At 42.8% G+C, this 14,317-nt stretch overlaps 1 protein-coding gene across 11 annotated transcripts in view; it reads right to left on the minus strand.

Moving 5' to 3' along the window:
* MTUS2 (microtubule associated scaffold protein 2) overlaps positions 1-13,133 on the minus strand; it is a 505,315-nt gene extending 492,182 nt beyond the window's left edge. For 8 of the 11 annotated variants that reach the window (XR_009005942.1, XM_057533083.1, XM_057533079.1 and 5 more), the window contains exons 1-2: positions 12,571-13,132; positions 12,317-12,426 (exon numbers count right to left, since the gene is read on the minus strand). The gene's annotated coding sequence lies outside the window, so the exon portion shown is untranslated. Of the gene's footprint in view, positions 1-12,316; positions 12,427-12,570 lie in introns of all 11 variants that reach the window. The other 3 variants (XM_057533086.1, XM_057533077.1, XM_057533075.1) reach the window with 3 other exon arrangements.
* Positions 13,134-14,317: the final 1,184 nt, after the last annotated feature.

Here is a 14,317-nt window from a genome sequence, read left to right on the forward strand (position 1 = left end):
TGCAACCATTCTTAATACATTTTGGATACAAGTTCTTATTAGATACATAATTTGTAAAAATTTGCTCCCCTTCTATGGACTATCTTTTTCTTGATGATACTCTCTAAAACACAAAAGTTTTTAATTTTTATGAAGCCCAACTTATATATGCTTTCTTTTGTTACTTATGCTTTTGGTATCATATTTAAGAAACCACTGCCTACTCCAAGAGCATGAAAATTTACTTCTATGTTTTCTTCTAAAGGTGGTTTTATTTTAGCTTCGACATTCAAATCAGTGATCCATTTTGAGTTAATTTTTGTATATAGTGAGAAGGTGCAACTTCATTCTTCTGCATGTGGACGTAGTTACTCCAGCACCATTTGTTAAAAAGACTATTCTTTCTCTTTGAATTGTCTTATCACCCTTGTTGAAAAATCATAAATGTAAGCGTTTATTTCTGGACTCTCAATTTTATACCACTGATCTATAAAAGGCTATACTTATGCCAGTACCACACCATCTAATCACTGTAGTTTTGTAATAAGTTTTAAAATCAGGAAGTGTGAGTCCTTCAACTTTGTTCTCCTTTTTCAGGATTGCTTTGGCTATTCTGTGTCCCTTGCATTTCCATATGAGTTTTAGGATCAGTCTGCTAAAAGAGCAGCTGGGATTACATTGAGTCTGTAGGTCAATTTGGGAAGCACTGCCATCTTAACAATATTGTCTTTCAGTCCATGAATAGGGGATGTCTTTCCATTTATTTACCTTATCTTTACTTTCTTTCAATGATGTTTTGTAGTTTTCAGTGTAGAAGTCTTGCATGTACTTTATTCTATTAATATGGTGTATTACACTGATTTTCATATATTAAGCCACCCTTGCATTCCTTAGAGAAATCCCACTTGGTCATGATGTATAAACCTTTCTATATGTTGCTGGGTTTGGTTTGCTAGTATTTTGTTGCAAATTTTTGTATCTATATTCATAAGGAATACTGGCCTGTGCTTTCTTATGTTTTTTTTCTTCTGGTTTTAGTATCAAAATATTAATGGCCTCAAAAAATGAGTTGGGAAATGTTCCCTCCTTTTCCATTTTCTGGAAGAGATTGTGCTAAATTGTTATTAATTCTTCACTGATATAATTTACCAGTGAAGTCATCTTAGTCTGGGATTTTCTTTGCAGGAAATTTTTACTAATTCAATTTCTTTACGTGTAACAGGTCACTTCAGATTTTCTATTTCTTCTTGGGTCAGTTGGGTAGTCTGTGTCTTCCTAGGAGTTTATCCATTTCATCTAGGTTATCTAATCTGTTCACATAAAGTTATTTATAATATTCCCTTATAGTCATTTTTATTTCTCTGCCGTGGGTAGTATATAAAACTCCCTCTTTCATTCCTGGTTTTGGTAATTGAGCCTTCCTTCTTTTTCTACTGGTTAGTCAGGTAAGGGTTTGTCAATTTTGTTGATCTTTTAAAAGGATTAATTTTAGGTTTTATCAATTTTCTCTATTGTTTTTCTATTCTCTAGTTCACTTACTTCTACTCTGGTCTTTATTATTTCCTTCCTTCTGCTTGCTTAGGGTTCAGTTTGCGCTTCTTTTTCTACTTTCTTAAGGTGAAAGATTAGGTTACTGATTTGTGATCCTTCTTTTTGTGTTAATATAGGCATTCTTAACGATAAATATCCCTCTAAGCACTGATTTACCGGCATCCCGTAAGTTTTAGTATGTTTTGTTTTCATTCACCTCAAAGCATTTTCTAATTTCCCTTGTGATCTCTTCTTTGACCCACTGGTTATTAAAGAGTATATTATTTAATTTCCACATTTTATGAATTTCTGAAATTTCCTTCTGCTACTGATTTCTAATATCACTCCAGTATGATAAAAAAAAAAATCCTTGTGTGATTTCAATGCTTTTAAAGTTATTGAAACATGATCTATGGCCTAATATATGTTCTATGGCCTAATATATTCTATTCTGAAGAATTTTCTATGTGCACCTGAAAACAATGTGTATTCTACTATGGTTGGGTGGGCTGTTCTTTGGATGTCTCTTAGTTCTAGCTGGTTTATAATGTTGTTCAGGTCTTTTATTTCCTTGTTGATCTTCTGCCTAGTTGCCTAGCTAAACTTCTGCCTAGTTTCGACTTGTTATTGAAAGCAGGATATTGAAATCTCCAACTATTATTGTTGTATTTTCTATTTCTCCCATCAATTCTGTCAGTTTTTGCTTCATGTATTTTGGGAAACTGTTGTTAGATGCACATATGTTTGTAATTGTTATGTCTTCCTGATGGACTGACCCTTTTATCAATATATAATGACCTTCTTTGTCTCTTCTGATAATTTTTTACTCAAAATCTATTTTGTCTAATATTAGTATAGCCACTCCCAACACTCTTTTGGTTACTATTTGCATGGTATACCTTATTCTATTCTTTTACTTTCAAACTATTTGTGTTTGAATATAAAATGGGTCTGCTGTAGTGAGAATATAGTCAGATCATGTTTATTTAATTCATTCTGCCCATCTCTGACTTTCTACTGGCATGTTTAGTTCATTCACATTTAATGTAATTACTGATAGTATTTACATTTGCCATTTTACTCTGTTTTCTGAATGTCTTATGTCTTTTTGTCCCTCTATTCCTCCATTACTGCCTTCTTTTGTGTTAAATAGATATTTTTCTATAGCATTTTAATTCCCTTGTTGTTTCCTTTATATGTCTTAGTTATTTTCTTAGTAGTCTATACTGCCTTGATATTTACATAATCAGTTACTTTTACTGATACTCTTTATTTCTTCCATGGATTTGAGTTACTGTCTAGTGTTCTTTTATTACAACCTGAAAGTTCCCCTTTAATATTTCTTACAGGTCAAGTCTGGTAGTGACAAATTCTCTGTTTTTGTTTTTCTGAGATGTCTTGTTTTTTTCTCCTTTGTTGAAGGATAGTTTTGCTGGATATAGCAAAACTATATGGATGGTTGTTCTTTCAGCACTTTGAAAGAACTAGCTTCAGGCTTCCATGATTCCTGATGAGAAGTCAGATGTTAATCTTACTGAGGGTTCCTCATACATAATAATTCATTCTCTCTTGCTGCTTTCTTTGTTTTGGCTTTTAACAGCTTAACTGTTGTGTGTCTGGCTGTAGAGCTCTGCATTTATCCTGAAATGTACTGACCTTCTTGGATGTGCAGATTAATCTTTTAAATTAAATTTGGCAAGTTTTGGGCCATTGTCTCTTCAAGTATTCTTTCTCTCTCTTTTCTCCTTCTGGGACTTCCATTATGCCTATGTTGGTACTCACAATGAATAATCTGAAGTCCTGTTCATTTTTCTTCATTCATTTGGCTTTCTGTTCCTCAAATTGTATAATTTCAATTGACCTACTTTCAAGTTCACTGATTCTTTCTTCTGCCAATTCAAAACCATTTTTCAGCCCCCATTATTGTACTTTTCAACTCCAGAATTTCTATTTGGTTCTTTTAAAATTATTTCTATCCCTTTATTTATATTCTCTATTTGGTGAGACATCATTCTCATCCTTTAATTCTTTAGACATGACTTCCTTTCATTCTTTGAACACATTTATGATTGCTGACTTAAAACATTTGTCTAATAAGTCCAACATCTGAACTTTTTCAGGGACATTTTTAATTGTTTTCTCCCTGTGACTTGGTCATACGTTCCTGTTTCTTTGTGTATTGCGATTGTGTGTTGAAATTCGATTTAAAATAATATAATATGGCAACTCCAGAAATCAGATTCCGCCACTCCAACCAAAGGTTTATTGTTGTTGCTGTTTGCTTTTGTTATTCCTAATGCTATCTGTCCATTTCCTGGACTAATTCTATAAAGTCTATTTTCTTTACCATGTGCAGCCACTTAAGTCTCTGCCCAATTTGCTTCATTAGTCAGCTAATGATGGGACAGAGATTTCCTTAAATGCTTTGAACCAGTATGTCTCACAGCCTTTGCTGTGGGCTCTGTGTGTATGCTGACATGGGCTTTCTATGCCCTGATGACAGTTTACAACTCTGTCTATTCTTCCTGCTTGTGTACAGCCTCAATGTCAGCCAGAGGTGATAGATTAAGGCCTTCTCAAGTCTTACTTAGGCATATGTACAGACTTGAATATGCATACGGGCCTTCTAGATTCTAAGGAATATGTCAAAGTTTTTCACAGCCCTCTACAGATATCTCTTTTCCCAATTATTCCTTTTCAGCTTTTTGGTCAACCTCTTGTTAACCCCAACCGGTGTAGCCGCCTTAGGAAGCTGTGCTGTTAAACAACTGCCACTGATTGTTTCTAACAAATCCCCTAAGGGTGTTTACAAAGAATGAGTTCTGAGTCAGGAGAAATAAAAACAAGTTCTGAGCTTTTCAGGGAGCTGCCAGACAGGTCATACAGTGACAGTTTTCTAAGAATGGGGCATTTGAAGAGCTCTGAACCTACTCTGTCCCCTCCAGTAGCTTTTACCTTTCAAGACTACCGTGGTGCTGGGAAGAGGTAATGGGAATAAATTTAAATGCCACAAAGGTCACTATTCTTACCACAATTCAGTCTTTTTTCTTGAATAAACACCCCCTGGATTGTTGCAAGTCTTTGATCAATTTCCAGAGTTCTATAATAGTTTATTTTGACAATTTTTGCCTCAGTCAGTGAAATTTTCTTCTCACTGCTGTTTTGGAAAAGAGAATTTACACAATGTCCTTACTCCAACATTCCAGAGGTGGTTCCAAGATAAATGGTATTTTTAAAACATAAAAATTAATGCAAAAAAAAAAAATCCATGGTGAACAAAATACCAAAATTTTAAATTAAAACACAACCAGTAACATGATCAGTCATGCTATGACACACTGGAGCCTTACCCAAAAGGAAAAATCAGATACTGATCTTGTCTTTCTTAAATTTTTGATATTTTGTTTACAAATTTTTGCACTAATTTTAATTTTTTAACCATATTAAAATATTATTTATTTTATTGCGTAGATTTTTAGTACCCCCTTAAATTTTGTGCTTGAGGCAACTGCCTGACAAGTATCCTTCTAGTCCCAACCTTGGAGATGGGTGATTTTCAGATCATATATCTCCTTTCTTTTTTTCATGCTCCGAACTGAGATATTAGTTCTACCTCACATTTATATTGCATTACCATATCTTGGGTTGTTGTCAAAATGATAATTCTAAAATCTAGCAGAAAAAATTCAGTATGAAGTTTGGGGGTAGAGCACAAAGCAGTTACTTATATTAGACTAACCTCTTAAAACTGCTAGTAGAAGCACATTAGCTCTCTCAGTATTAAACTCATTACTAGCTACCAGTTAAACTAATATAAATTTTTTTATTACTTGCTAGAGTCTTTAGGAAATTAAATGTAATTTTTGGCATGCCTGCCATACATACTTCCTAAAATATTATGCAACACTAATACAAAATGCATCAAGCTTAGAAATATTCACTTCAATCAAAATTATTCTCTTGCATGATTTCAGTTCTCAAATTGGCTTCCCCTGAAAATAAACTGATAGAAATATAAGAATTAGGTACAAAAATATGTTTGGCTTAATATGTGGCAACATTTCCAACCTGAGAAGACAATTATTTGCGTGTAAAGAAAGACTGCCTGTCTTCAGAAGCTATTTTGAGTAATTTCAAACAGCCTAGTACAAAGATAATTAATTCTGGATGATTTGAGATTACTCCTCTTATACTGTCATTTAACAGAGATAGTGCTCATATTAAGTTTTTAGGTTAGTCCTTTGCAGTAAGTCTAGTCAAGTGTGAAAATTTAACTTCCCTATTAAGTGTTCATTATTTGCTTCTGCTGTTTTATTGCCATTTCTTGTAATCCACAGCTCTATATTCCACAATACTTTTGAAAAGCGTTTAAAATCACTATATCAATATTAGCCTGTGTCTGGACAAGTTTATTTGTCTGATTACAGTCTTTATAGAAGCTAATACACTATGTTGGCTTTCCATTTCTGCGGGTGAGTCAAAGTTCCCAAAGTCAGCATCAACCTGTCATTAATACTGGCTTAGCCCCCATCACATACACTGCTGGCTCACCTTTAATGACTATGCATACACACTGCGTTGTTTTTCTAAGGGAACTGAACCTACTGGTGCAATGGGTCTGTAGGTGCACACAGAGTGGCAAGACTAATACGGAGAAGTCTTGAAGGGTCATACAACCTACCCCCTACAGCAGCGGTCCCCAACCTTTTTGGCACCAGGGACCAGTTTTGTGGAGGACAGTTTTTCCACGGATGGGGAGGGGCAGGTAGGGGGTGGTTCAGGCGGTAATGCAAACGATGGGGAGCGGGAGATGAAGCTTCACTCGCTCGCCCGCCACTCACCTCCTGCCGTGCAGCTGGTTCCTAACAGGCCTCGGACTGCTGGGGACCCCTGCCCTACAGGACAGGGAAAGTACATCTACCTGAAGGACAATACTCAATCTTATGTTAAAAAAAAAAATCACTCAACAGATTAAGTTAACAATCTCTTCTCCTTCTATCTAGTCTAAACTCTGGTAATAAAACATGAAATAGAAAGAGAAATAAGAAAAGAAACAAAAATAATCATCACCTACAGATGATATGACTGTCTACCTAGAAAATTCAAGAAAAATAACCAAAAAGAGGTTAGAATTGATAAGAGCTTGAAAAGTGCCCAGTTACACGATTATATCTTAAAATCAACAGCTTTCTAAATATAAATTACTGGTTATATATATGCTACAATCTGAATGTTTGAGTCCCCCCAAAATTCATACGTTGAAAACCTAATGCCCAAGGTGATGGTATTAGGATGTGGGGCCTTTGGGAGGTGACTGGGTCATGAGGGCAGAACCCTCATGCATGAGATAAGTACCTTCATAAACGGAGCCCCAGAGAGCTTCTTGCTTGCCCCTTCCACCAAGTGAGGACAGAGGGAAAAGGTACCATCCGTGAACCAAAAAGCAGGCCCTTACCAAATCTGCTGGCAACATGATCCTGGACTTCCCAGCCTCCAGAACAGGCAGAATAAATATCTGTTGTTTATAAGCCACCAGTCTGATGTATATTGTTTTTCTGTTTTGTTTTTGATGTATATTGTTATAGCAGCCCAAAAGGGCTAAGACAATGTAGTATGACCACTATGCATAATATATATAACCGACTGATTATATAACAATAGCCAATTAGAAGAGGGCTCATTAACAAAAGTTAAAGAAGAGTATAACATACCCAGGAATAACCTTAAATCCCCCATTTTCCAAACACGGTAGGGCATGTGAAAAGAAGCCTGCAAAGAGAGAAACCACACAAAGCAATGACAGGCACAGAGAAGAGGCAAGGACACCAATCTCCTATGTATGCCACCTTCCTATGCCACCTGCCAATCTCCTACGTATGCCACCTTCCTATGCCACCTGCCAATCTCCTAAGTATGCCACCTTCCTAATGCCACCTGCCAATCTCCTACGTATGCCACCTTCCTATGCCACCTGCCAATCTCCTAAGTATGCCACCTTCCTAATGCCACCTGCCAATCTCCTACACATGCCACATTCCTAATGCCACCTGCAATCTCCTATACACGCCACCCTCCTGATGCCACCTGCTTTTGTGCTCATTCAGGCTGCTGTTATGCGCCAACCTGCTAGCAAACAACCCAGAGAATCGTAATCTATAAGAAAGATTTCTTTGTCTGTGTCAGGGATAGAAATGGTTATAGGCCAATAGCTTGACGAAGTAAACAGCTATGTATCCTGCCCCCCAGCCCGTCCCCCATGCACCCCGGAAGGCTATGCCTTTCTCCAGCAGGCAGCTCCTGGTTGCTGCTCCCCACTGGCCTCTCACCTTTTCCACTGAGGGATGCGTGACCACCTGCTACCAGGTCCGCACATGTGCTTTCTGGTTAGCACACGTAGGGCAGCCATCCGGGCACAGAGGAGCCTCGTCAGCCAATGAACAAACTCCCCTCCCCAAACCCCAACCAACCCGAACACCTTTAGGCCACGGGGTTCTCGCTGGCTCAGTCTCACGCCAGGACTTGCTCTAGGTTCCTGACATCTTGATATTCCCCAAGAAAGAGTAGTGTGGTTCCCACTGCTGGCATCCTTTATTCACCACAGTTCTATCTGTTCCTAGGGGACGGCAGGGAATCCGGGCTGAAATAAGGCTTTCCTGTTGGCCCCTTTCCTACAGCAAGCCAGTGGGAACCATCCACGGAGACACCCAACCTTCCCCGCTACTCCTGGTTTATGTAATGGTCTGGACTGGATTCCAGTAGCCCTGAGAGGCCCTCAGCTGTAGCTGATCCCAAACCAACACACCACCTAAAGCCCAAGAGTAACACCATCACTCGCTGACACAGCCTCACGTCGCTGGAGAGGAGGGTCCCAGGGCAGGTCCAAGAAACCACCGCAGGAGAATTGGAGGGGTGGGCTGCTGCTGCAGGGAAGCACTGGCCGCGAACCTGCCTGCTGCACCGGCCCCCCTCCACCCGCTGCTCCTCACAGGCGCCAGCCCAGCTCCGGCCTCCGAGGGCTCTGCACCGGCCGTGCCCCAGCGAGGGCAACACTCTGCCCGGACATCCACACAGCTCCCTCTTCCTCTCCTTCAGGGCTCTACTCAGCATCCACTCTCGGGGAGGCCTTCGCTGACCTACGTGTCCCAGCAACACTCACTCCCCACCCCACGCTCCTTCTCCTCCTTCTCGAATTTCCTGTTCTCCATAGCACTCTCCCGACCTGATACGGTACACATTTTACATAAGTTTGTCCATGACACTGTAAGCTCCTCTGGGGCACAGTTTTTGTCTGTTGTGTTCACTGCTCTAAAATACCTAATGTCTAGAACAGCGCTTGGCACAAACAGACACTGAAAAGTATCCGCTGGATGTTATTAAAGAAAAACAAAGCTAGGTGCTAGTTAAAGTCAGTAAAGACAGAATTTATTCAGTATATACTGCAAGAGGGAAAAGAGACTTCAGTATAAAACTCGGCTCAACTTCAATCCACGAGGAGGCAGCCAGGTGTTTTAAAGGAAGAACAAAAGAGCACAGACAGGGCTAAAGCAGAGTCACAGGAGTGGGCAATTACCAAAAGCAGGTAGTGATTGGTCATCGTCAACGACGTTGTGTGTCAGTTTGGCCTAGTCTCCTAGAGACGGGAGACACAGGCCCTATCCTTCCTGATTACATGTCAAAGGAGCGGCTTTCAGGTCCTTGAGAAGGATACTCCTGGGTGGTAGGAGATACTATACATCTCAAAGGAACAGAGAATGCATCGTAATTGTACTGTTTTTCTACTAAATGCTGAATAAAAGGGAAATCGGGCCCATCCTCAGGTGTTGGCTGGAACAAAGGGTAAATCCTTTATGGCTGACTTGAGCTTTTCCAAACAGAAACTCAAGGGGGGGATGGGTCATCCCAGGGGCGTGACCTCAGGAGGCTGGAAGCCAAGTTAGAGTTTTCTCAAGTCTCCTGGGGGGGGCCGGGGGACAACACTACACGGACAGGATTGTGTTAAAAGCTGCAGTTCCTGTAGGCCAAGGTTGAGGCCTAGTCAAGAGGAGGGCTCAGAGGAGTCTGACTAAAGTTTGGTCAAGGGGAGTGACTTTGTAAATGGGTGGGTGGGTGGATGAGTGGGTGGATGGGTGGGTGGGTGGGTGGATAGATGGATAGGTGGGTGGGTGGAGGGGGTATAAGGACTGGTGGGAAAGGGGTCAAGATGGTAAGATCTGAAGCATCCAAATTCAGATATGAAGTAGAAATTGCTTCAGAGAAAAAGGGAAAATCCTCCACTCTTTTCAATAACCCCCTCTCCAACATTCCTGCGGCAGACATAATACGACTCCCATTTACCCATAAAACTGCTAACGGGAACAAGTCAATAGTTTATCCTAGCCCTTCCCAGCCTGCACTTGTTTCCTGCAAGATATTTTCCAGGCCTGAGTTTGCTCCCTGTTTAGAATTCATATTGAAGACAGATCCTAAGGAGTTTACAGAAAGGTCTCCTATGGAGCTAATGCTATCTGTTCCTATTAACCTTTTATTAATGAAGCATCTTTTGGTAGTTCATTTCTTTCTCCCTTTCCCCTCGGCAGCGGTCTCTGAGATGTGGAAGGGCTTTAACCCACTTTCCTCCCTTCCCCGCCCCCGTCTCAGCTTCTCTCTGCCTCCGGCTCGGCTCGGATGCAAAAAAGTCCCGGTTTGTGTGAGATCACAAGGCACAGCTGATTCACCAGGTAACCACCTGAGCCCTGGGTAATAGCAGTTTGCATTTTCTCAGCAGCTCAACTACAATATTGGCCAGATTTCTTTTTTTGTTTTTTCATGAGACTACAGACGTTAAAATAAGAAAAAGCATTTTTCAAAGTTAACATTTGAACATAATCAGGAGACAGCAGATTCGGGGTTTATGGAGCCTTACATTTTTATGATGGGACGCGGGAGGGGGGAGAGAGTGTCCTCCTTACTTTAAAAAAATCCAAAATTACAAATACAAACTTCTGTGACCATGTGAGCACATTGCTAGTGGCCCTCCCAGGGGCTTGGACGAAGCTGGAGTGAGGGGCCCTGAAGCTTAAGATTCATTAGCTTCCCAGTCAATGCGCCTCTGCTGGGAGATACAAAAGACTAGAGAGGTTTATATCACAGCATTAAAATCTCTAGAAAACCGCTAAGCATAAGTCTTCTCTTACATCAATCCTCTAGACGCTATTCTTATCTCTCTTTCACAAACCTCCGTCCCTGCTGTTCCCTCTAATTTGGCCACAGCAATTCATTATAAAAGCGCATGTGCTGGGCTGGGGCTGTGCATCCTTCCCCTGTTTTGGCTTTAACAATCCAGTACTGTGTCAATTATGTAATAGCCAAAACAGAGAGTTTAACGCAATAGTCGTAGCACTTACGTAAGCCTTCACAAACCATCCCTAAGATCTGCCCCCAGATTTGGGTATTTGGAATTACATGAAGTAGACAGAAAACACTGATTCAGCAGCCACGTCTATTTCCGACCTTAAAGACAATAAAAGCTTTTTTGCACTTAATTTGCTAGTCTATATTAACATAATGAGTTTTGAATTTGATGGAGCAAACAATCTTTAATAAGACATGATTGTCTTTTCATGTAAACAAAAAGGAATATCCTGACACCGCTACTCAACTTCACTGTTACCTGTGCACAAAGAAATGTCCCACTCAGGACTCTGTGACATAGTCTACATGGAATCATGGGTCCCCAATAAACATCAACTATTCCCTGCAGGTTTAAGAAAAATTGAGAAAGATATACAAAATACAAAAGTGTACATGCTATAATTCTTCAACACATCTTCTTTTCAATACCATTCTCTCTCCGTGTTTCTAACCACTTATTTTTTACTTTCCTTAAACCACTGGAGCCTCACCTTAGGCTACAAAGTGACAAATTGAAAAAAACAATGCTATCCTACGGGTCTCACCCCTGGCTACACATTAGAATCACAAGGGAGTTTTTTAACATTACAAATGTCACAGCATCACCAAAAACCAATTGGAACGGATTCCTGAGATGTGGGTCACAAGAGGAGGTGCCCAGACCTCAGTATATCTGATATTTCTACTTCTGTCTTGTTCTTCTCTGAAAAAAACCCCATAAATACCAGTAGAGATATTAAAGATTATTTAAATCTTTAATAACTGGCAGTTCATAATTACAAAGTTTCCATCAGCTATAAGAAATAAAATCATTCACTGGTTTAAAACCCATAAAGGATATCTGTGGGATCTTTTTTATTACTATCAATAAGTAGTCAAAGAATTTTCACTAAGTTTCTTAACAGCCCTTACAAAACTTACTGTTTTTTTAATGTTTTACAATTGTACCTAATGAGGTCAAAGAAACGGCGCTATATCATCTTAAAGGGTGTCTCCAGCTAAGACCGTGCTTATCTTCCAGTAAAGTTTTGGTTTAAAGCAGAAATTATGGCTCTGACTTATCTTCACCCTCTCTTCTTAGGGGCTCTGGTAATCCCTTTTATAACTTTAACAATGAGCAAATATTTTTTAAAAGCACTTATATAACACAGAGCACAGGCGCCTTTGGTATCCTGCCAAGAGTACTTCTTTCCGTGTTTGTATTTAAAATAGAATGGTAGTAACATCACTTATGTGCCTGAAATTCCTTCTGTGCACAGGCTCAGAATGAAAAAAATGGATGTAGCAAACCGCTTCACTGCTTTACCATTATAAAGCTCAAAGGAAATAACACATTCGTACTAAATTAAGATGAAGACACAGAACAAATTATCCAAAGCCGGGGGTGTTGGGCGGGGAGGGATTCGGTTGAACTCACCTACCAGCCCTTCTAAAACAGACAATGTTTAACCTGGCAGCACGCGAAGGTGCCGGATGAGCTGCAATACCTCAGCGCGAGCAGGTGATGCAGGCAGGAGAGAACGAGGGCTGTGAAGACCAAGAAGCCAAAATAAACACTGCGCTGCCCGGAGCCCCCGCGGCAATCACTCCCCGACTCCGCGCGGGTTCCCAGAACGCCGGCAGCGGAGCCCAGCCCGCCCCTGTGCACAACTGAGAAGAGGATTCGCTCACCTGGGTGGGAAAGAGCCAAGGAAGATGTCCAAGAAGCCAGCACTGCCCTTCAGTAGACTCTCACCCCGGACCGGCTTCCCACACGCCTCCTCCGCCTACTCCGCCTCCAGCTCGAGTTTTCTATTTGGCCACAGGTCTGGCTCCTCCGAGGAGGTCCGCAAAGCGGGGGCGACAAACTTGCCGGGAGAAGCCGGCAGAGGTGGCGCAAGCGGAGGGGGCAGGGACGCCCCCGCGCGCGGAGCCGGCTCCCCAGCCGGGTCCCCGCCGCCCGCCCACGCCCGCTCGCGCCCCGCGCTCACCTCGCGCCGGCACCGCCCAGGCCGCCGCCCCCGCTCCGAGCGCGCGGCGGCCGCGGTGCCGACGGCCGGGGACCCGCCGACCGGACGCCGAGGCGCCCCCCGGCCGCAGCGGCCGCCCCTCCGGCCGCCTCGCCCGGACAAAGAGAAGCGGCGGCGCGGGCGGCGGCGAAGCCCGGGCCTCCGAGAGCGCCGCGCAGCCCGCGCGCCTCGCCGGCGAGGTGCGGGCGGCGCTGACAGCGGCCGGGCGGCGAGCGGGCCCGCGCGGGAGGGCGGCGCGGGGCGGAGAGGCGCGCACCCTCTCCCGGCCTCCCCGAGACGCACACGCCGGGACCCGAGCCCCGCGCCCGCAGCCGTGCCGGGGAGCCGCAGCGCCCTCTGCCGGCCGCGGGGCCGCCGTGCGCGCGCCGTCCCGCTCCGGCTCCGGCGGTGGGATTCCTGGTGCACGAGGAGCCCAAAGATGACCTGTGGAAAGGTTTGCGGAAAAGGCAGACGTTTCTTTCTAGAACCAGGTTTATTTCTGTGTTGTTTAATAAGCACCAAATGTGCCTAACACCGGTCGAGGGGTTCTAGAGGACCTCTTAGGAATAAGTATATTAATTTATGTCTCAAAGAAGTACTCCCGGCTTCCCTAAGCAGTGCACGTGGAAGGTAAGCGAGATCAGAAAACTTCCGCTGCCTCTGATTCAAATGTCAATGGAATAAGCTTTTGCCGTTATAAAAATGAAATGTGGGTGCTGGTCCTCGCACTATTTAGGTGGGTTTTTTTTAAGGGCGGTGGGGAGGTCTTTTTCCAAAGTACCATGTTAAGCAATATTTTACAGCAGTTAATTTTTGAAACATTGCTGGACTACTTAGTGAAGGGAAATCACACCACTGTCTTTTAAAAATATTCTAACAGCTCTCCCTTCTCCTCTGGAAGAATCTAGGGCAGATTTCAAGCTTTTCCTGTCAGTTTCAGCTGTTAATAAACAGTCTGATCCTCTGGTATTAAAAAGTCCAGTCCAATCCAAGTCAAAACTTCCGCCTCATTCCACCTAAGCCTACCCCACTCCCCTCTCGCCACCCAGCAGCTCCCAGCAGAACCCAAGCTCAGAGGCCTGCATGGGGAAGGCAAAGGCCTTTTCCTGCCTTGTTCTACATCCCGGGCTAACTCTGTGCAGACTGGCTCATCCAGAATGGCACGGTGGGGAGCCTGCCCACCTGGTCCTGGCTTCCGAGTCAGCTTCTCCACTGGTGGTGCATCTCTGCAGGGGTCACGTGCCCAGGCAGGCAGACCCAGGCGCCTTCCGCCCTGTCCATCCAGGTCATGGCCACAGCAGCAGGCCCTCCTCATTCCCCAGTCACAGGTAGTTAGCTCTGACCAGCCTCGCTCTTCAAAGCTTGTCTCGCAGGAGTTAGGAGTCTCTGGGTGCATGTATGTCCCCAAACTCCGGATGATCCATGCCAAG

The sequence above is a fragment of the Balaenoptera acutorostrata genome, chromosome 18 (assembly GCF_949987535.1).
Source record: "Balaenoptera acutorostrata chromosome 18, mBalAcu1.1, whole genome shotgun sequence".
NCBI lineage: Eukaryota > Metazoa > Chordata > Mammalia > Artiodactyla > Balaenopteridae > Balaenoptera > Balaenoptera acutorostrata.